This window comes from Budorcas taxicolor, chromosome 5 (genome assembly GCF_023091745.1).
Source record: "Budorcas taxicolor isolate Tak-1 chromosome 5, Takin1.1, whole genome shotgun sequence".
Classification (NCBI taxonomy): domain Eukaryota; kingdom Metazoa; phylum Chordata; class Mammalia; order Artiodactyla; family Bovidae; genus Budorcas; species Budorcas taxicolor.
Genome location: NC_068914.1, coordinates 22111125 through 22135363, shown reverse-complemented (window position 1 = coordinate 22135363; position 24239 = coordinate 22111125). Strand labels below are relative to the sequence as shown.

At 34.6% G+C, this 24239-nt stretch overlaps 1 protein-coding gene and 1 non-coding gene across 2 annotated transcripts in view; one reads left to right on the top strand and one right to left on the bottom strand.

Moving 5' to 3' along the window:
- Positions 1-24239, bottom strand: part of CTNNA3 (catenin alpha 3) — a 1850481-nt gene that overhangs the window by 1255400 nt on the left and 570842 nt on the right. The gene's annotated exons all lie outside the window — the stretch shown is intronic.
- Positions 5552-5624, top strand: TRNAW-CCA (transfer RNA tryptophan (anticodon CCA)). Its single transcript has one exon. It is a non-coding gene; the product is annotated as a tRNA-Trp (tRNA).

Genomic DNA, 24239 nt, shown 5'->3' with positions numbered 1-24239 from the left:
AGCTCTACACATTTGAGACATTGAAATGTTCACAATAAAAAGAAATAATAATCTCAAAAGAAGCCAGTATTTTTATTTAAGAGAAAACAAGCAAATGATAGATCAACTAATTTTTACTAAAGGAAAACTAAATAAAGGTAGAAGGATACAGTAGATGGAAAGAGAAGAGGCAAAAATGGTTCTTCTGCATGGAGAAAAGGACTAAGAAAGTAAATAAAGAGTTAATGAATAAAACATGGGCATTCCATTTTTTTTTTTAGCTTTGGGCTCCAATCTTAGCTGAGATTAGAAATAAATTTAGTCTGATATGCTATAATGGAAATATATTTTATCCACCACTAAACAAAAATGGAGGAAGCTGTTATCCAAGGTAATTCAACAATATGAATAAATAATTAGGATATTAAACAGAGATCAAGGCTGAAGATTCTTCAAAACTGCCGACTTTTTAGAACAATTTTTTTATCTTATTGAACAAATGGGAATAATCCCGAGACTTTGACATCTGAATACATTTCAATCTGCCTTTTGTCCGTAACACATGTGTTTCCCTTATGCTCACAATGGTCACTCTTGTTTTTTCTTCATATTTTGAGAACGTGCTTCCTTTTGTTAAGCTACAATCAGCAAGAGTCCCTTTCACATATATATATATATATATATATATATATATATGTGTGTGTGTGTATATATATAAAATCACTGATGCCTTCAAACTAGCATCATCCTTTGTTGCTTTTAGACCTTAATAGGAGCCATAGATTATTTCTGGGAGTTCTCCAAACTTTAGAGTTTAGATATATGGATCAAGATACAGACATTAAAGTATCAAAGAATACTCATGGCAAAACATATGTTAAGGAGTTACTGATCAGAGATACCTAGTCACGATATTTACCGACAGTGAGGGAGCTGTGACAGGCGCAGGGGTACAAGATTATCTTCAAAATCGTGGCAGTCAGGCACTATCACTGCTATTGTCTGAAAGAGCACGAATGGGAGTACAGAAAAGATGATTTTTAAAAAAGGTATCATGAGAATAACCCTACTCTTTATTTCATAGCATGTTACAATGTTATAGCTTTTTATAATAATATTAAGCTACAGTATCCAGATTATATATAATATATATATAATATTTATATATATATATAAAATATATAAAAAAAGAAGAAGTTATTGAGTAAAAAGAGCCAGAATGACTTGCCTAGGCAATTCTCTTCTGCAGTGGCTCTCAAATTGTGGTGTGTGGATTAACAGCACCAGTGTCAAATGTGAACTTGTAAGAAATCCAAATTTCAGGTCCAACCCCTGAATTTTTTTTAAAAAGTAGGAAAGCAGAGGTTGGAGCTGAAGAAGAGGGAGGTTCTTTTTATACATAATGGACTTCCCAGGTGGCACAGTGGTAAAGAGACATAAAAGACATGAGTTCGATCCTTGAGTCAGGAAGACCCCTCTGGAGAAGGAAATGGCAACCCACTCCAGTATTCTTGTCTGGAAAATTCCACTGGACTGAAGAGCCTGGCAGGCTACAGTCCATAGTGTCACAAAGACTTGGAAATGACTAAGCAACTGAGAACTCAAAGTGTGAAAACCACTTCAATGTTCAACTGTATTCTAATACCAAATAATATTTTTTCCTAGTTTTAAAACCATAAATTTACCCCACTGAATGAAAAGCTTTTATTTTTTTTCCAAGAAAGCTTTTAGCATTTTCAGAATCACTTAGTTCCCTATTTATCTGAAGGTTCAAGTGAAGAACTAAGCAGCTCCTTTTCAGGCTTTAAAACGGTGGCATTGTGTTTGCTAGTATGAGATTGAGGGACATTAGTGGGACAGTGTGGGGGGTTAGTCAGATCAGCATTTCAGACTCCAAATCTTGCCCCCCAAACTGTTTGTCTTTTTATAACTGACTTTTCTCATGTCATTTTTCCCCAGATACCTTTATCAATGAATGTGTCAACTTTTCTGGCATACGACCAGCCCACAATAAGTTACTGTGGGGTGCATCATGAACTTCTCTCTCATAAGTCTTTTGAAACGAATGCACAGGAAGATACGATGGAAACACACCTAGAGACTGAGCTGGACCTGAGCACAATCACAGCAGCTGCCCGAATCACTGACCATAAACAGCCGCTGGCTTAACTGAGCCAAGTGGTAACCACGAGTTGCCACCAAACTGTGCAACCTCAAGGACAAAATGAGGAAGATTTGTTCATTGTGGACTCTAAAAACAACACAATCCCCTGTTAAAATAAACAAAAATCCAAGATTGATTTATGAAATAAAGAAGACATGAATTGTTTCAAGTCTACACTTTGTAATTAGCTAAGTTGTGCAGTATTTTTTTGACTTAAAAAGAGTATGACCTGAAAAAAAATCTTTTTTTTTCCTCAAAATTCATCCTACCTATCTGTAAAAACTGTACAGAGCTAATGTATTTTTCATATTGTAAAGTTTCAATTATAGAAACAATTGGTATGTACAGTACCATAATTTAATTACATTTTACTTTACAAACTTTACATATTTCAGTTTCTAAAATTTTAAATTAACAAACATTATTTCTTGTGTTATTCAGAGTTACTCAGTTTTGTAGGGACTGTTTTGTTACTGCTTTTGTGCCCAGAAATCTTGACTCTAAAATTCTGTGCTGTGCAAAACATGCACGATTTTTATCATGCTTACTGCGTAGAATTTTATCTACTTGTTCCAGAAATAATACATTAACCAAAAAGGGTTTAATTGTTAAGACTTGTAAGAAGTTCTTCAATTACATAGACAGGTTTTTCGTATAAATGAAAAAAAAATCAAAGATTTTTTTAACACTTCTCAGATTAACTGTTGCCTTGAATTACAGCCTAGTTTCTAAGCAGTGAAATGTAATGATAAAGAGGGATATTTTTAACAATATATTTCCGAATGAATGACTCATTATTTCATTCTTTTGAGTAACCCATTGTTAAGGGTGTGGGGGGGAGCATGGACAAAACATCACTGGAAACAAAGGCCGTAACCACAGCAACAGATTTTGATACACTTAAAAGGTACAGTTGCCAGGGACAAAGAAAAACTTGTTAACATCTCATTATTTTAGGCCAAGGTGGGAGGATAAAGCATAATAATTGAAGAGTAGAAATTTTTCTCTTAATTAACCTTAAGTGGTTTACCTAAAAATAACCATCAGTCTGGGCAAAATGTGCCTGGTTTTTAAAACAATTTCTCCTTTAGAATGGTGAGGCTACATTTTAGGATCCTCTCAAAGGGATGAAAATTTTCACTTTGTGTGAAAATACATATGAAAATTTTCACTTTGTGTGCTACATCAATTTTCTCCTGGGGGAGAACTCTAAATATTTACAGCTCATTCAATATAAACAAGAGCCATTGTGAAGAACTTTATCACTGAAGTAGACTGTAAACATCCTTAAAATATTCTGTACTGTTTATATTGCTATTTTATAATGAGTTTCACATCCAAATTATCTGAAAAATAACCAGAGTAATTTGAAACCACCCTGGATCCTATATTGATTATCTGATTGTATTATAAAGCTAATTCAATCAAATTATGAAAACTTGACTTTTCAGAGGCTGAAATAATCAACTTGTTTCTGTCCTTTGCTTGACACAGGTTACTGTTTGAAAATATTGTCATTTTATCTATGGTATTCATACATTCTTTTGTGTTTTGTGAAACATATAAGTTTCAATTGCTGATCCACTAGGAGAAGTGCATTTTTACGTTGCCATGTTTAATTTATGACATCAAAAATAGGTTGAGACTATATCTAAAAGGGATAAGACAGTCAAAATAATGAAGAAAATAATTTGTGAAAATTGATGTCAAATATTTAATTTTGTATTTCTTCCAAAGAAATTCAAATTTGTAGTTTTATGCAGGTTTATCATTGCAAATTTAAGAGCAGCTTCAAGAAGAATGAATTTAAATAATGAAGAGCAAATTTTTGTTGAAAATATAGTCAGAAGAAAAAAAAACAAAGTGTTGGAAGAGAAAACTTACTAATTTAAATGAAACTAAATGTCACAGTACTTGTATCAACTACTTTGCATTCCAGATTTTGTAATATATTTTGCATAAATTATTTGCTATTCAAAAATTTTTGTAATTTTCAGTTTAATTTTAATCTCTATTTTTTCCGATTTCTAATTTTCTTGTAATTTATTACTGTCAGAATATTCTTAATCCTCTATACTGGGATTTTGCTTTGCAGTTAGCAAATCTATAGAGGATTAATTATGAATCTATTATGTGTGGATCTGAAATCAGATACAAAATTTTATTTATTATGTAAACCAAAATGTCATCTGCAAATTTTTCTCATTAGAAGTTGTCCTTGCAAAGATTCAAATATCTTTTAATTTGTGTAAATGAGCACTTTATATATCTTTCCAGACATTTTCAAATTGACAAATCATTTTTAGAAATTTTAAGTTTCCAGGGAGCCTCACAAATATATGCCCTTTATTTCCTGAACCAAACCACTTTCTTTTTTAGGCATTTTAAGTTCATCTAAAGTGAACCACTAGAAATAGAAGCATACACCTTGGAACCATAGCTCTGTGTATCTGAGGACTTACTATAAGCTACATACAATAAGAGCCAAGTAAACTTAGAATTTTTGTTTTCCTCATATTTGAAATTAAACCCAATGGACCTTTAACAGGGGGAAAAAAAAAAAAAAGTGCTGGGTTACTTGTTTGCTGAATTTTTATTCTACCATACCCAGGGGTGTGGGTGCTGGGGGAAAATGAAAACCTGCTAACGGAGATTGTATCTGGAATATTTACATTTGCAATTTATATATTTGTGTCTAAAATCTTATTTCTAACTTATCTTTTTCACGATTCAATAATCTCCTATTTCTTCTTTCTAACCACTCCATGTCTCCCTACTTACTATTCATTTATTTAAACAACTGAAATGCTTCTGTATTTGAAGTTGAAAAATGCAGTTTAGCCCAGTGTGGTTACAGTAACAGCAATGGCTGCAAACAAATTTATGCAGTGTTTTGAGGTTTACAAACCACATTTCACATTATGTCTTTATAATCAATGAAGACACATTAATCTCAAAGAAGTTGAAACTTGCCTAAGAACACAGGGCTAATAATTGATGGAACTGACCTACTCTCAAAATTCAGACCATATCCTATTAGTCTTTCCGCTAATCTAAAAGCCTTCCCTCTCTGATTAGGGCCAGAGAATTTCCAGATAGTAAACAGAATTTTTAAAAATGTTTAATATGTTGTTTAGTCATCCCTAATTTAAATCAGTTCCTCTATCTGTATAACATATGAGCTAAGTGGAATCTCTGTATGCTACACTGGGCTCTCACATTAAAACTCTATTCAGAAAGTATAACAAGTCATCAGTTTCTTAACAAATCATATCGTTTGTAAGTGTGTAGAATTGTTGCTACTGGGAATTAGATGTATACAGGCCCCAAGGTACAGAATAAAATTGAGAAGCACAAGGTAAAAGACAAAGATCAAAACTGAGATTTTGTGTATAGTTATAAGGGGCTTCCCTGGTGGCTCAGAGGTTAAAGCATCTGCCTCCAATGCAGGAGACCCAGGTTCAATCCCTGGGTTAGGAAGATCCCCTGGAGAACGAAATGGTAACCCACTCCAGTGAGAATCCCATGGACGGAGAGACAGATTCAGTGTGTAAGGTTGAACATACGTTTAGCACATGTTCAATTAAACTCAGGTTCAATTCAGAGCTAATTGGGAAAACCTTTATAATTTTCTTTTTTCCTTTTTTTGTTTCAGCAAAAAATAATTATTGAACCATGAATTCTTATACCTAGAAGGAATAAAGAATAATTTTCTCTATTCTCCTGCCAACAAAAATAAAAAGCAATTCATCCAAACTGATGTACAAATGATAAAACATACACTAATAAGTAAATCATATTCTTGATCAATTCATTTTTATCATCTCTATCCCTATCTCCAAAACCATAAAATCAGACATATTTTAATATGAAATTATATTTTTAGAAGAAAAGAAAACTTGCCCAAATTTAACATTTAAGAGAAACAGCATAATCCTGACTTGATATCCGATCAGCATGACTCCACAAACTGCTTAGAAATAGCAAAATCTTTTTGGCAAAAATATTTTCTAAAATAAAATCACTGTATATGACATTAAAAATATATATTTGTTTTTCTCTATTCCTTACTGGAAGACAGATATCATCTGTCATACTAAACATTAAAAATAAGTAAAGAAACAGAAAGCATGAAAGCAGGTACCTGATGTGAATGATTTGTAAACTGGAAAAAAGAAAAATCTGATGTAGAGTTTCTAACTGGTAGACAGTAGCACGTGAAGGGAAAAGTAACAGGACCAGCAGATATTCAACCTCAGGAAAGAAGATGAGAAATCTCTAAAGTAGATACTATAACATCTTACATTGGTACAGCTCTTAACTATTTATTACTCTGGGTAAAAATATAATAATTTCATAATACATAAAAAATCCCAAGGTCCAGATGAGTGGATTATAGAATAAGAAATCGAGAACAGTTGGTCTTGCAGTAAGAAAGAGCCTCCAACAACTTTTTTACCTTCAACTCACCACTGCTGCTGCTGCTGCTAAGTCGCTTCAGTCGTGTCCGACTCTGCGACCCCATAGACGGCAGCCCACCAGGCTCCCCTGTCCCTGGGATTCTCCAGGCAAGAACACTGGAGTGGGTTGCCATTTCCTCCTCCAATGCATGACAGTGAAAAGTGAAAGTGAAGTTGCTCAGTCGTGTCCGACTCTTATGACCCCATGGACTGCAGCCCACCAGGCTTCTCCGTCCATGGGATTTTCCAGGCAAGAGTGCTGGAGTGGGGTGCCATTGCCTTTTCCATCAACTCACCACCCACAGCTGTCCCTAACTAGAGAGGTACCAAGGGCAGGGGTTCCAGGCTTTCAAAACTCTTCATTTTACTGTGCTAAATTGCTTCAGTTGTTTCTGACTCCTTGTGACTCCATGGACCATAGCCTGCCAGACTCCACTGACCATGGGATTCTCCAGGCACAGATACAGGAGCGGGTTGCCATTTCCTCCTCCAGGGGATCTTCCCAACTCAGGGATGGAACCTGAGTCTCTTATGTCTCCTGCACTGGCAGGCAGATTCTTTACCACTAGTGACATCTGGGAAGCCCTTCATTTTACTATTAACTCTAATAGAGAAGAAATATCTGAAAAATTTAAATATATATATATGTATATATATATATATATATCGAATGGTGATGGGTTATTTGTAAAGATCTCTCATGACTTACATTAGGATTTTATTATGAGATAGGAGGCTGCTTCTATGTAACATTTTTAAGTTAGGGTTAAAATCAATGTTTGCAAAAGTCCACAGTTGATTAGTTACCTTTCTAATAAGGACGGTGAGCTTAAAGCAACAGAGTGCCTCAGTCATCTAGGACTTAGAGAACTCTTGAATTCCTTCCTCCTCTCTCCCAAATATTTATATACTTTGTTTTATATGATATCTGTCTTCCCAACAAAGTGAAATTTTATTTTGTATAAATCAAATAATAATTCAAATATATCAAATGACTATGTGAAAAATTATCCTTGAAGTAAATTGTTCTTGCTTTCTAATCTGAAACACCACTCAGTAATTCAGTTCTTTTAAACTGATTCCAAATATCTCGTGTGAGTTACGCAGCACACTTGTACTGCATGGCCTTAAAGGTTCTATGATGCAGTCTTGGCCTCAGACTGAATAAAATAAAGGACTATCTCTAGTTTTGAGCAGGTCTATAGACACTGAAGAGTGATTATTTTCAGTCATTTTCATTTGCTGAGTTTAATTGTCTGGACTAAATTGAAAAACAATTTTCCTTGGTGGCTCATTGGTAAAGAACTTGCCTACCAATGCAGGAAATGCAGGTTCAATCCCTGGGTCAGGAAGATACCCTGGTGAAAGAAATGGCAACCCACTCCAGTATTCTTGCCTGGGAAAATCCCATGTACTGGCGGGCTGCAGTCCATGGGGTCACAAATGGTTGGATACAACTGACCAATTAAAACAGCAATATGAAAAACAGTATTTAAATAATATGAATGGGTAAAGGTGACAGCTATATATATTTTTCTATTTGTTAATTTAAACTTGTTTTCTATTCATTAGTTTAAACATAGCCTCAAAGTTACTATTAATAGAACAAAATGAGCCCAAATCCCCTGGATCTATATTAGATTTACTGAATCAGAATCTCTGGAGTTAATCTCTGAGTCATGTTAAATTTTGCAAAATATTATTCAGATGAACTTACTTTTACTAAACCATTCAGTTACTTTTTATTCTAGTCTAAAATTATCCTCGTAATTTCCTATTCCAATGTGAATCCAGTTTGCTAAGCCTGCCGAACATTTTTCTTGATTAGAAGAATACACAACAAAGGACAACTATATACAAAATGGTCAGATTGTTTCCTGACAAACTGTGTTTTTTATAGATTTTTGTTCCCCACTAGCTCTTTCAACAGAAATATCGGAAAACCATCCTAAATTAGTTGGGTTATTCACTTAAATGATTTACTTTCATGGATAATAATCTAAGAGTTGAAAAACTGGAGTTGAGGAGACAGGAAAGACTTAATTTACGATGTAATAGGTATTGTGCTGTCCTTATATCATTCTCAAACTAACTTAGGAAATAGATACAACCACTATTTTTTTTTTTAAAGAAAACTAAGAATCAGCTCCTACTACCCAATAACACATTTTCAAATGTTAAACAAAGACTATAATCAATATAATTATGCTCAGATATTTTAATAAGGGGTGTAGAAATGAGGAAAAGAACATGCTTTTCTATTCCTAAACAGAAAAATTGCATAAGCTATTTTACACTGTGTAGAGATTTCCTTCAGTACCCCAAGTCTGCAACTTAATGGAAAGAAATACCCATTACTTTCTTGAAGTTTTATACACTGTTTCCTAAAAAGGATAAACATTTGAAAGAAGTTCCTCAAAAAATATGTACTCCTAAATACTCCTATTGTATTTTCATTTCCAATCTTCCTAGCTATATTATAAACTTGAAACAAAAATATGATCAGTAGATATTCACAATACAAACTGCAGTTAGTCAAAGATGGAGGGAATGTTGGCAAATGAAGCAAAATTTGTATAGATGAACAGTCAGTAAAGTACTCAGTGCAAATGACAATGTCAAAAACAGACCAATCATGGTTAACTGGCAATTTCACACGTGGGTTGCAGAATATTCCCTGTGGTAAGTTTATGTAGGGATATTTTTTTGTAGAAGCATCATTACTTACAGAAATGTTTTCATCATTACATACAGGTGGCCAAATAAAACTTTTATTTTTAAACTCACATCTTCAAATAAAACTTCCTCAGTCTCAGCTATTAGCAAACAATTATTAAATAGTGTCTTGATTCCACTAATGTCTCTAGGAGCTTTTTATTAAACCACTGGACTAACAATCTCTTCTGTTTCTCCCTAAACTTGTACAAGGCCAAAGTTATATAATTGGGAAGATGCATTATCATTTTATTTTCTCACACTACCTGAACATGTAGCAGCCATATTAAAAATTTTTTTTTTCTTTTATGCTCCATGTGGGATTCAAGAGCCAGTAAAATACTCATAAGTCACAATTCTACTAAAAATTGCCACTACTACAACTGTGATAAGACTATGCTTAAATTTAAAACAATTAATGAATACAGCTAAGAAAGAAGCTTAAGCATCCTAAATCTAATATCATTATATCTGTTCATCCTGGCATACAGAAATTACATCTGAAACATCTAAAGTAATTCTGATTTGAGAAAATAAAGATGTTCCTTGTTTCTGGGTTGAAGACATGATAAAGTACAATGAAGAGGACAAAAACATTACACATATTGAGAGGTAAGTAAAAGAAATGTTATTCATTCTCATTAGATAACCTTCCAGTTAGTTCTAAAAATTAAGACTAGTAATTAAAATTTACAATAACATTTATGCTATCAAATGTCAATATGTAAAAAGCTATATGGATATTAGGGACATAAAAGCAAACATGTTTGTGATAACAATATGTATCAAATAGACAGAATTAGTTCTACCAGAAGAGAGAATACTAAGGATAAAAAATACTTTGAAATTATCACCATTACTTCTCCAGAGAATACTGATAAATCAGAATAAAAGATTCAAACTAAATACCAAATGCTCTTTTCAAGATCAATTTTGAAATAGTCCAAATAAAAGCCTCAAACTGTTGCTTTCAACTGTAAGTAATTACATTAATTCATATATACCTAGTCAAGTCAAATTCTGATGTTGAGAAATGAATTGTTTTAAATATCCTTCATCTGTTCTTACTGTTTTACATCAACGATATAGTTGCTTTCAGTTACAGATCTATAAATACAATGCCCCAAACAGTCTGATGAAAATGTGAAAGATTAGATCCACCCGATCATTTGACTCCACTATAAAGCGATTATTAGAATAGCATGTCCACCACAGTTGAGCTGGAAATATGTTTCAAATTCCTCTCTAGCTTTTCATGATGAAGACACTTGTAATATACATTATCTATAGGTCTTATTTTACATTCATTTATAAAAGAAGGAAATTATTGCCCTGAGACAAGACCCTAGAGACCAATTTTAGCTCTAGTCTGACTATATTTATGTAAAAGAGATCTTGGGGAAGACACTGAATATCTCTGAATTCTTGCCATCTGGAGAAAAAGTTGAGATCTTTGTAAAGTCAACAATTTTTCATGTTTGGGTCTGATTAAATCTTAAGTTTGGTACACTGAACATTCTTCAGAAGTCTTCACAAGTTCCTCTTTAACAAACTTCAAATTTGAGTTTCTTGGACCAATGTTGGATTTTAGTCATGGATATTTCACAATGAACTCTTGTCATACTCATCGTTTTGTGGAAGAATAACATAAGGTCGGGGTAGTAGCCCTTAATAATGTTTTCCTTGCCTTTGATTCCAATTATGTGATGAAAATGTGTGAACGCAATGTGACAGCTTGGTATGACCATATGTGAAAGTCTCTCATTTATGTTTGACTCTTTGCAACCCCATGGACTATAGCCATCAAGTCTCCTCTGTACCATGAAGAGATAGGTAGAGGAGTCTTCTAACAGATAAGCACTTTAAGTAACAAAAATAAACTTGTAGTTTGGGTCACTTCTTTTAAACTTAATAATCAAATATAGATTTCAGGTAAGTGTAAGCCTTTAAGCTACTGAGTCTATATATATAATTCTCTATAGTGATGACATGGTCTTACTGTCATATACGTTCACTTACTGAGGACAGACAATTGACATGCTCTATAACTTCTACCAGAAGGAAGTTCTATATAATCTCCAGAAATAATAATTTAATACTAAGCACTTTAAGACAAAATGATAATAATTAACAATGAGAGCTTCTCAGATGGCTCAGTGGTAAAGAATCCACCTACAATGCAGGAGACGCAGGTTGGAACCCTGGGTCAGGAAGATCCCCTGGAGACAGAAATGGCAACCCACACAAGTATTCTTGCCTGGGAAATCCCACGGACAGATGAGCCTAGCAGGCTACCATGCCTGGGGTCACAAAGAGTCGGACATGACCTAGCAACTAAAAAACAGCACTTAATGAATGTTTAATTTTCTAAACATTGTGCTTGAATTAAATCATCTAATACTCATTAATATGGTTAATTGTTGTTTAGTTCCTAAGCCATACCTGTTTTTCAACCTCATGGATTATAGCCCACCAGGCTCCTCTGTCCATAGGATTTCCCAGGCAAGAACACTGGAGTGGGTTGCCATTTCCTTCTCCAACTATGATTAAACAATAACTGTAGAAGTAAATACTATTACTAGCCCTTAAAAAGATAAGGAAAATGATGCTCAAAGTGATTATGTAACATACTTCTATTAAACTGCGGAACAAGAATTCAAATTCAAATGATATATAGACAAACTGACCCCTACTAACCGCCCATTTAAAGTTGGTTTCATAAGCGAAACACTTAATGTCTATTCACTTAAGGCTACGACTGAAGTCACCAATATAATGATGTGTTTATTATCCATTTATCCATATTATCCAGGCACCTAATACATGCCTACCGGAAAGCAGGAATCTTTGAGAGAGATAAAAGGTATATGATACAGTCCCTATTCTCAAGGAGTTTATGGACTGAGCCATAAAAGACATTCACATAAGAAAAAAAAAAAAAAAATCCAAGCTAACTCGAGTATCTGCCATTGCACACAATGATGTGCAGGTGAAATCAAAGTTAAGAGCTGTTGAGTATAATTCTGGGCAAAAGTGAGAACTAAAGACTAGAAGACTAACAGTATTCAGCTGGGTAAAATGAAAAAAAAAAAAAGAGGAGAGTGAAGAAAGAACATTATGTTTTCATTTATGTAGGTTTGTTATCCCAATAGTAATGTTAGAGTTGTACTTCTCTGGCATAGAAACGGATATAGAAACACAAAGCTCAGGTTTTTCCTGATTGCCTTTCAGTTCAGACCCAGATTCTGCACTGGCCACAGCAAACTTTGGGCCTTTCTACATGGACATAAATATTTTTCAGCTTTTCCTCAGCTCTATTTCTCTTTATACTGAAATTTATCCATTGTGTTTATAATTCATTGGGGTGGGGAAGTGTTAACTTATATTAATCCTTTGTGGAAAATGTTATGTCTGTTTCAGTAAAATGTTCATAAAGCATTTTGAAAACTGATTCAGCCAACTTTATTCATTTAAAATAATTTTGTGAATTAAATCAAATAATTTCTTAGAAGCTAACAATAATAACATCCTCAAATTACTGTTTGGCATCAGGTGGAAAAAATGGCCTACAAGTTACTATCTTTTTAAAACCTTTTCAGTCTTTATGTTAAAATTGGTGAATACTAACCATAATTTTTATTCCAAAAAGTAAACACAATTTTTATCTTGATTGCTACATTTCGCAAATAAAGAAACTAAAGTAGAACATGATTAAAGGCCATGATCAATATCATTTTGGGAAAAGAAAACAGACCCACTACTAATATTCACATTTACTCGATATTATTTTTACTATAGTGAAATATTTCACAAAATATCAAGTTCAGTTCAGTCACTCAGTCGTATCCGACTCTTTGCGACCCCATGAATCGCAGCACACCAGGCCTCCCTATCCATCACCAACTCCCAGAGTCTACAAAAACCCATGTCCATTGAGTTGGTGATGCCATCTAACCATCTCATCCTCTGTCGTCCCCTTCTTCTCCTGCCCTCAATCTTTCCCAGCATCCGAGTCTTTTCGAATGAGTCTGCTCTTCACATCAGGTGGCCAAAGTATTGGAGTTTCAGCTTCAGCACCAGTCCTTCCAATGAACACCCAGGACTGATCTCCTTTAGGATGGACTGGTTGGATCTCCTTGCAGTCCAAGGGACTCTCAAGAGTCTTCTCCAACACCACAGTTCAAAAGCATCAATTCTTCGGCGCTCAGCTTTCTTTATAGTCCAACTTTCACATCCATACATGACCACTGGAAAAACCATAGCCTTGACTGTACGGACCTTTGTTGGCCAAGTAATGTCTCTGCTTTTTAATATACTGTCTAGGTTAGTCATAACTTTCCTTCCAAGGAGACAAAATATCAAAAAATATTTTTATTTTTTTGACAAAATATCAAAATTTAACAAAATAAGCTGAATTATTTCTGCATTTTAAGTACAGACAACTGTCAACAAAGCTGTTATTTTTTAAACCACAAATGAGGCTGAGAAACCTCTTTCCATCAAATTTTACTTGTCATTTGAACTATTAACTTGCAGGTATCTCTGTGTCCACTTGATAGTTATACATTTTCATTCACAGGTACAATTTTCATTCAAAGTATTTTTATTTGTATAGAGATTATCTTTTCTATTATACCCACAATTATCTTGGTGTTTTTAATCCAATTCAGTCAAATAAGTATTAATTTATTCAGCTTTTTACTATAACATGCCAAGGACTAAGATAGGTGGTAAAGTGAAAATCATCTAGTATTTTCCTCCAACAGTTAGCTCCTCAGTTTCTTTCCACATATAAATACTAAAGAAGATTTTTTTTAAATTTCCCCTTCCACAATCTTCCTCATGATTTGAGGATTAAATTTAGCCATTCCATGGTAAGTGCAGGATACATGAATTTTGTTAAATAATAAATAAATGTAATGGATTGTTAGATGCTTTGTTTTTAACATGCCCCAAGTAAATCCTGTGTGTGTGTGTGTGTGTGAGTGAAAGCCGACTTTGCAGTTCAGACCTCAGAAATATGTGGGAAAATGTAGAAGAGCTGTATTTGCCTGTGCAATTCAAATTTTCACCACTTACTGGTTATGACATGACTGATATCGAAGTAAATGAAATTTAGGGTATATGTAGGGTCTTTTGTATTCTATTCTATCAAACAATTCTTTTAGAAAGTGAGAAATATTAGTAAAGTGGCCAGTTCATCTGATACAGTAATAAGCACAGTTGTTCTGGTAGGTGTTCAGCATCATTAACTTTTCACTTTTAAAAATATGATTTTTCCCTTAACAAATTCCTCTCTGATGAGACTACCGATATTCCCAAAGGATTTCATTGCTTGTTTGGTGTTTAAGGCAATTTCTTATTAAATTCTTAAGAATGCAACTTGCATTAAGCTGAGCCAAAACAGTTGAAGCAAATTCAGTATTTAGTTCAAAGCACAGTTTTGTGATTTTCCCACTTATAAATATATATATATTTTTAATATTAGAATTTCAGAATATATTGATATTAACACGAAGATAATCGATCTTGACAAATGCTCTTTTAATGAATACCAAAGAACGTGTGTCTTAATGGTCCCCTAAAACATTCTCGTGAATTATGAAGTGTAATATGACGAGGGTAGTCATGACAATCCAAAATATGGATGTGAAATGTGTATTACATTCAAATAATCTTTTTCTAAAATAAATTTCACATAAATTTCTACTCTAGATAGTTATCTATAGCATGGCCCATGCTGTATTGTAGTAAATGAGCCCATAATACTAAGTTTATTAGACTGGAACCATTTCTATTAAATACCTAAAGTATTCCTAGTGTGAGTGTTTTGAATATTTTTGAAATGTTACATATGCAGGGTGTATGGGTTTTTCCCAATTTAAAAAAATTTGTATAATTTTTTAATGACTATAAAATTACAGCAGCATTGAGGTTTCTGAAGTTTCATGACTGTCCTTAAGTCCTATTAAGAAGCAGCAATATCTAGTCTGGGAAACTCAAGTTGGTTTACAAAGAAAATTAATTTGCTTTTCAATTCATGAGGCCCTGTTACCATTAGTGTGAAATACTGACATTTACATTCCTGAGCGCAATAAGAGCAGGATGGAATGGTGATGGCAAATAATTGGACCATCTCCAGAGAGGCTTTGAGAAACACTATTAGATCTCCATCTGCTAGCTGGAAATTCCATGTTCATAGTTCATAATGCTAGCCGAAATAAAAGGCTTCGATGATTTCTACCACTCCTTTTCAGGCTTGTACCCCATCTACTTCCAAAAGGACTTGTGACAATTTATGGACTAAAACACTTGCGTAATTAAATATTTTCAGCTAGTAAGACTAGAACAGGCTACATTTTATTATTGCTGTTAAATTTGCCAATGCATGCTAAATTTGCTGTAAACACATTCCCTTAAAAAATTATAGTTTGAAAATGTTTACTAAATAGAAATCAAAAGAAAATAAGTAAAAGAGCAGAAATAAAAATTAAATAAGGGTTTAAAATAAATTTATGAAGATGTAATTCTAAGTAATACTTGACTGAAATAATTTATCATGCCTTTGAATTCCATGAATAAAATAGCATTCATTTTATCCATTTCATTAGGACATACCATAAGTAACTTTCACAGAAAATTTAATAAGGGACAATTAGTTTCAGGGCCCTAAATAAATTATACAATGATTAATATATTTAAGTATCTTTTCCATGTCTATATATGCTTCCTTTTTTCCTTTTCTCCACCGTTTCCTTGAGTGATACATGATACATACATGTCTGCTTACATAGTGAGCAAGGGTGACGAGACTTGAAGAGGGAAGTTTATATCAATTTATCTTGCAACATAAATTGCCCAATTATACAATATTATGCAGTTTTATTAGAGCACAAAAAAATATAAATAAGGTTATATTATTTAACTAAGTTCAAGATCTGACAACCAAACCTAGTTTCCAGAGTAAATAAATCCTTTTTTCCATAAATTGAATATCCCAGAGCCTAAAAAATTTGTATAATGCTCAAAGCTCCCTTCTAATCTTTTGACATTTTTCATAAAAGCAACACTTTTCTCATGGCTGTATTTTAGGACTTCAACAAATCCCTTGAATAACCAATAACTTGGCTTTAAATGGCTATACATGTATATTTATGAAAGATCTAGAAGTTTGCAAATGGGAGTTGCTAAAAAATATATATATATATTAAAATATATCTTAAAATTATTTCTGTCAAATCATCTGTGATTCAAAGTCATCCACTGGAGTGTATTTATATATGGTACTATAATGGACAATAAGATAAAAAGAAATCCACTACAGGACATTCCCACTTCTCCCTACAGTCTTGGTGTTCCAGAGAAAACACCACTCTCCTCAGGAAAACCAGTATAAAATTTTAATACATGAAAAGTATGCACCACTGTTCACCTGTTTTACACATTCAGTCGCTCAATCACGTCTGACTGTTTGTGACTCCACGGACTGTAGCCCGTCAGGTTCCTCTGTCCATGGGATTTTCTTGGCAAGAGTACTGAAGTGAGTTGCCTTTCCTCCTCTAGGGGATCTTCCCGACTGAGGGATCAAACCCACATCTCCTGAACTGGCAGGCAGATTCTTTACCACTGAGCTCCCTGGGAATCATTCAACTGTTACTGGTTATGAAATTACCAGATGGTAATGTTCTTACCAAAACAAACCCTGAGGCAACTAGCATTTAAGCTATTTCATTCTGGGGAAAAAAAATTAAAACTTTTTTTAGAAATAAGAGTAACAGTTAATAATAAATTATGTGCAAGTCACTCCAGCACCGTATATTTCAATCACTTCAATATTTTTATGTCTCTCAAAAAAGTGTCAGAAATGAGGCATGAAAAGCGATTAACTGAATCATTCACACATTGAATAGATATTGTTTGTCAGTTTGTTCTTTCAATGGAAATAATGAACAACTTATTTATTTATAACTGGTAATTATGATAATACCCTTACATTTTCCACTCTTTTTGGATTAACATAGATATTTTATAATTGTCTTATTTCATACCTGATCTAAGATCATAAGCTTCTATAAAAATTTTGTCTTTCTCGGATTTTCCATAGCTTCCTTTGACTTGGTAATTAAAATATTAAAATATTTTAAATGACTTAGTTTCCTTTTTTTTTTTCCAATTTTTGCCTTTCCTCTGTAGAATTGACCTTAGTGGCTCAGTCAGTGAAGAATCTGCCTGCAATGCAGGAGACCCGGGTTTGATCCCTGGGTTAGGAAAATTCCCTGGAGAAGGGCATAGCAACCCACTCCAGTATTCTTGCCTGGAGAATCACACAGACAGAGGAGCTTGGTGAGCTATAGTCCGTGGGGTCGCAAAGAGTCGGACACGACTGAATGACTAACACTTTCTTTTCTTTCAAATTTATGCAACTGAAGACTGAAATCTGACTTTTAAGTAGATGCAGAAGGCAATGGCAACCCACTCCAGTACTCTTGCCTGGAAAATCCCATGGACGGAGAAGCCTGGTAGGCTGTAGTCCATGGGGTCGCTAAGAGTCCAGCACAACTGAGCGGCTTCACTTTCACTCTTTCATGCACTGGAGAAGGAAATGGCAGCCCACTCCAGTATTCTTGCCTGGAGAATCCCAGGGACAGAGGAGCCTAGTGGGCTGCGGTCTATGGGGTCGCGCAGAGTCGGACAGGACTGAAGCGACTTAGCAGCAGCAGCAGCAGCAGAATACATTTATATAATCACTATGGAGTGAATCTTGTTAGCCCTTGGACTTATTTGGTCATTTACCTTGTTTTCTTTCTGCGTAGAGGGAAATAGAACAGATAAAGAAAGATAATAGAGGCAGATTTATACTTCAGGGAGAAGGAATTCTTGGTCTTAAGAATCAAGACAAAAAGGCTTGCTGCATACCATTTTTCAATTATTTTTAGAACAGAGAGAAACATTTTCCTTGAACTTTTCTCCTCTAACCCTGAAATCAATTTTGTCTGTTCTAGACTTGCACCAATTTTTTCCATCTTGCTGCCTAATATGCTGCATATACACTAGACAGCCTTTGACATGTACTAAGGTCCATATAAGAAAAGCCTTGGGGAATATGCTTCTACATTTACTTGGACTATTTACAAGGAAAATATTCACCACATTATAAAACATAATTTTTAAAAGAACATGTGAAAATTTTATCTGAGTTAGGTCAATGAAAAACTCCCTGTGAGATATGGTTGTATTTTGTCCTCAATGAACGCGAGAGCCCCGTAACACTTCCTATTTTTACATGTCAGCTCAGGAGCCCACAGCTAGCTAGGTTAGACCTGATAACAGGATAACAGGGTAACCATCCCATTGAGCATCCTGGTTTTCGTCTTCTTTTTGTATTATTTCCCTTCGGTAATCCTATTTTGTTTTATTTCATATCCCTTTTGTTATAAGCAGTCTCATATTACTTGGGAGGGGGAGGTGAAAAGTATAAGGAAATACAATAGAATTGTTATTCTAAATGTATATTTTATTCGTATTGTGACAGTTGTTCAGTAGCTAAGTCATGTCTGTCTCTTTGCAGTCCCCTCTTTGCACTTCAAATATGAACTGCAGCACATGAGTCTTCCCTATCCTTTCTATCTCCCAGAGTTTGCTCAAACTCATGCCATTGAGTCGGTGATGCTATCTATCCATCTCATCCTCCGCTGCACCTTTCTCCTCTTCCCCTCAAACTTTCCCAGCACCAGAGTTTCTTCCAATGATCAGCTCTTTGCATCAGGTGTCCAAAGTACTGTGGCAGTGGTATAATCTAAATTTTTGAATACTTGTTTATTTCTTTGTAGCATCATGCCCAGTTTCCACTATCTCATCGTATTCAGATTTCTAATTCCTTGATTTGCATCTCCCTTATGAGCTCCCCTGGTGCCTCAGAGGGTAAAGAATCTCCTTGTAATGCAGGAGACCCTGGTTTGATCCTTGGGTCAGGAAGATCCAGGAGAAGGAAATGGCAACCCTCTCCAGTATTCTTGACTGGAGAATTCCATCAACAGAAGAATTACTGGCAGGCTACAGTCCATCGGGTCACAAAGAGTCAGACATGACTGTGGCTAACGCTTCACACTATGAGCTATAGAAACAAACTTATAGACACACACACACACACAGACACCCACTCACATAGCACACTCCTTCTCCCATATACTCTTCTTCAGATACAAAGATCACTAAGCAAAGTAAGTTTTCAGTATGTTTTCCACCATTTGAAACATATTCTCAAGTACTGGATTAAAGACACAAATAAAGTATGTTATCAAAAGAGTTAATGAGGTTTTAAAATGAAGTTCTCAAGAATTTTTATTTATTTTTTTTAGTGATCCTATCCCGATATTTATTTTTTAATATAAATTTATTTCTTTTAATTGGAGGCTAATTACTTTACAATATTGTATTGGCTTTGCCATACATCAACATGAATCCGCCACAGGTGTACACGTGTTCCCCATCCTGAACCCCCCTCCCAACTCCCTCCGCATACCATCCCTCTGGGTCAACCCAGTGCATCAGCTCCAAGCATCCTGTATCATGCATCGAACCTGGACTGGCGATTCGTTTCACATATGATATTATACATGTTTCAAAAAGTATCAGAGTAAGCCAAAAGTCTATAGTTTATCATTAAGGGCCCTTAACTATTTGCTACTAATAATATTAAATTTTACCTTAAAGTTAACCTAGATATAGCTTGTAGACCATAAACCATGATAACTGCATTCCAAACATTCCTTCTTCACTTCCTTTATATCCTAAACTACTGAGCTGCCCATCTACTCCTCCAATCCCAGCCCCAGATCAAAAAGAGAATATTTTTTCATTTTTTCAGTTACAACAAAGTTTACCCATATGAAAATATCTTCAGGATGATTTCATGATCCTACTTAGGTGTCTTCTTCCACTTATATTCAGAGAATTGGGGTTAGCATGTTAGTTAAATTCTGAAACTTAAAATGTAGGTTTTAGGTATTACATTAATAAACTATGAAATAAATATGAACAAAATCTCCCAAACTGAGATCTAAAATGAGTGTATTTTCACGTTTTTCCCGAAATTTAATCATGGTTAACTTCAGTCATAGATCACAAAAATACATACAGAGGAAAAATAAATTAATATTTCATCAAAAATATATTAATTCATTCACATGTAACATTTAATGTGTATTTATACAGTTAAACACTAGCCCAGCTACCAGATTTATGAAGCATGCAATGAAGACAAACTTAAAATATAATAATTCTCACTTGGCATCAAATGCCATCTTTAGTTGAAAGTCCTAGTGCCCCATTATTCCTTAATATCAGAGAAAAGATCAAATACAAGAAAAGGAAAATCAAGAAAGGGCATGCCAGATGTTGCATTCTGATCTCAATTATACAATGCCTGTTTCATGACATTTCTTTGAAAATTAACGAAAGAATAAATGAGTATCAATGCACTACCTCTATATCTAAAACGAGCATGCTTAATAAGTTAAAATTCTGGAATATAAAAATTCTACATTTACAGATTTAGTTGATATGTAGAGAAGATAAAGGACTTCACTGCAGCTCAAACAGTAAAGAATCTGCCTGCAATGCAGAGACCAGGGCTTGATCCGTGGTCAGGAAGATCCTCTGGAGAAGGGAATGGCAAGCCACTCCAGTGTTCTTGCCTGGAGAATCCCATGGACAGAGGAGCCTGGCGGGCTACGCTCTGTGGGGCTGCAAAGGGCCAGACACGACTGAGTGACTAACACCCACAGAGGGGTTGTAAATTACATTTCAGTTCTGTACAACTTTGTTAAACAGAGGTGTCTTCCTCATCAATAGAGGAAATTCAAGTTATAAATCTGTGCAATATAAAAGTACAAGTAAAAATCTTAGGTAAATTACTAAGACAACTTCATACAGCATATATTTTGGAGTCTCTCTATTTTTTTTTTTCTTGTTTTTCATGCCATTACGTTTTGTTAGGCTATAAATAGAGATGCAACGGGAACTACATTACTACTAGCACATACATAAAGTTGGGTGAGAAATTTGGATTCGTGATTCTTAATTTTTTTCTAACCCTAAATGCTTAAAGATGTAGCATAATATCAGCAACTCACTGTAATGATGGTGCTCAGTAGTGGTGGTAGTATGTGTGTGTATGGTTTGTGGTGGGAATGAGGGGCCTGGTATGAACCTTCTGTGCTTTTTCTTGGTTTTTCTCTGCTAAGAATCAACCCTAAGTGCGTACTTCAATTAGCTCCTTTTTAAAAGTCTCTTATCTTCATTTGGGTCTGAAGTTCAGTCCTACAGAATATAATGCAACTTTGGGCCAACCCCAATCAAAGAGAGCCCAAACAGAGATCTAAGCTGTAAAAATGCATATGTGGATAAGTCAGAAATGAGATTATATATCAAAGAAGCCTCTAAAAACCTGTCTTAGAGGATCCTATATGTGTCAGTTCAGAATCTCCATGGTTCTCACAAAAAGTCCACCCCATTTTTCTGGAAGCCACTTTGGTCTATATACATCAGACTTCATCTGTGGTGTGATATTTGATTACCTTCAAGATTATGGCAACACCAACCATCTGTGCTTCACCCAAAGGCCTCCTGGAAGCAATTAGTCTGATAAGAATGCAAATGAACCAATTCTGGTCACCTAGGTGATCATGAAGCTGATGGGGGAAATAAGGGAAAGAGAGACAAATTGAGAAGTATGCTACAGACAGCACCTTTTCCAGCAACAGATTTCCACCAATACTTCTCCAGAATTCTATGATAGGAAACAGAGCTAAGCAGGGTAAGGTAGAAAGGTAAAACTGGATCTTCAGATCCTGGAAGCTGAAAGAGACTCTTTTTAAAGACAGAGCTGTCCCATTAGTTTTTTTTGTAATAACATTTCATCTAACACTTCCTAAGTCAAAATATTTGAAAACATCTAGAGAAATTTAGCAATTTAGTCCTTTCTGCTCACTCCTATACATTATTTTTTAACATACATTTCTGCTCAGTATTAATATGTTTCCTCAGTATTTGACACAATTTTTAAATGGTTATTTCTCTTTTTTACCTAGCAGTTAAATGAACCAGATCTGACTAGATGAGTCAACTATTCCCTAAGCATAACTCCTGGAGTTGTATGAATTTCATTTGCTGCAGTCACAATATAATTTACTATTATATAAATGGCTTAAATTACAGCATGTAAACATGTGCCAGGAAATAATACTTTCCCCAAAGCAGATGAATTGTGAACCTGAAATACTTGATGCACCTTGAAGGAGCTTATCATTCTTCCAAGGAGTGACTTACCACATGATAGAACATTTGATTTGAGTGGTGACCTTCCAATAGCAATGAAGAACATTTCAATTATTTGGAAATGTTACTATGAAAAATTAATTAAAATAAATATTTAAAGTGAATAAATACAGAAGCTTTTCCAGTAGCACTTCCTTTGGGAGGTGCAAAATCTGGGGACCAAGAGCAATAACAACTTTGACTTCCCTTCCTTAAGTTTCAATAGAAGGGGCTTTCTCAACCCTTATCCTTATGCTCTCCAAAACAGCTCAAATATCTGAGGAAATTAGGTTATTTGAGAGCCTCAGAGAAGTGTTATTAAAATTTATATAAAGGAAACAAACAAGCAATATCATAGAAAAACTAAGCATCATTTAGTTCATCAGTTCAGTTCAGTTCAGTCACTCAGTTGTGTCTGACTCTTTGTGAACCCATGGACTGCAGCACACCAGGCTTCCCTCTCCTTCACCAACTCCTGGAGCTTGTTCAAACTCATGTCCATAGAGTAGGTGATGCCATCCAACCATCTCATCCTCTGTTGTCCCCTTCTCCTCCAACAGAGGATAAGATGGTTGAATGGCATCACCAACTCAATGCACATAGTTTGAACAAGCTCTGGGACACAAGCAAGTTCCAGGAGTAAAGAACTATTTAGTACAAAAGTTCAAGTAAATTTGCACATCCTAAAACCTAACCACTTAGAGTCGCTTTTGGAAATTAACATATATAATATCCCTTATCATCTTGTTTTCATGGCTGGCATAGATCCATGAAATAAATAAAAGAAAAACTAAAAATGCTCTAAATAGCCATAATATGTATGTATATATTTACATATATAATAATATATGAACATACTAGATATAAGTATATATATTCATGTGCATGCAGGTATGCTTACTTATGTCTGACTCTTTGTGACCCCATGGACTATAGCCAGTCAGGCTCTTCTGTCCATGGAGTTCTCCAGGCAATACTGGAATGGGTAGCCATTCTGTTCTCCAGGGGATCTTCCCAACCCCAGGATCAAACCCTGGTCTCCAGCATTGCAGGCAGATTCTTTACTGTCCGAGCCACCAGGAAAGCTCCAAAAACATGTATTTGAATCTGCTAGATATAGTGTGCCCCTAGACTTATTCACCCATTCAATACATATTCAATGAGAACTTGCTATCTTCAAGACACTGTTAGGAATTAAAAGATAGTAAAATAAAGTAAAAATTAAAATTAAAAAAATTAAAAAATAAATAAAAATTAAAAATTAAAAAAAAAAGATAGGTGGAGGTGATGGTCTAAAAGAGGCTTAAAAAGGAAGTCTGTCAAAATTCAGAATAAATTAGAAAGAAAAATTTAATTACCCTCAGGGGAAAAAATATGATAAAAACATAATTAAGGTGCAGCAGAATGATAAACAGAGCGAAAAGCAAACACTGGCTGTGATCAGTGTGAACTTTGTCAAGGTCAATTCACCTTCGGGCTTCTGTTACTATATATGATAAATGAAAATTTAACCATGTGATCTTCAGAGTCCCCTCTAGCTCCAGTATTAGATAAAACTATGCTCCATAAGCCTGATTTAAACCAGAAGGTGCAAATCTCATTCT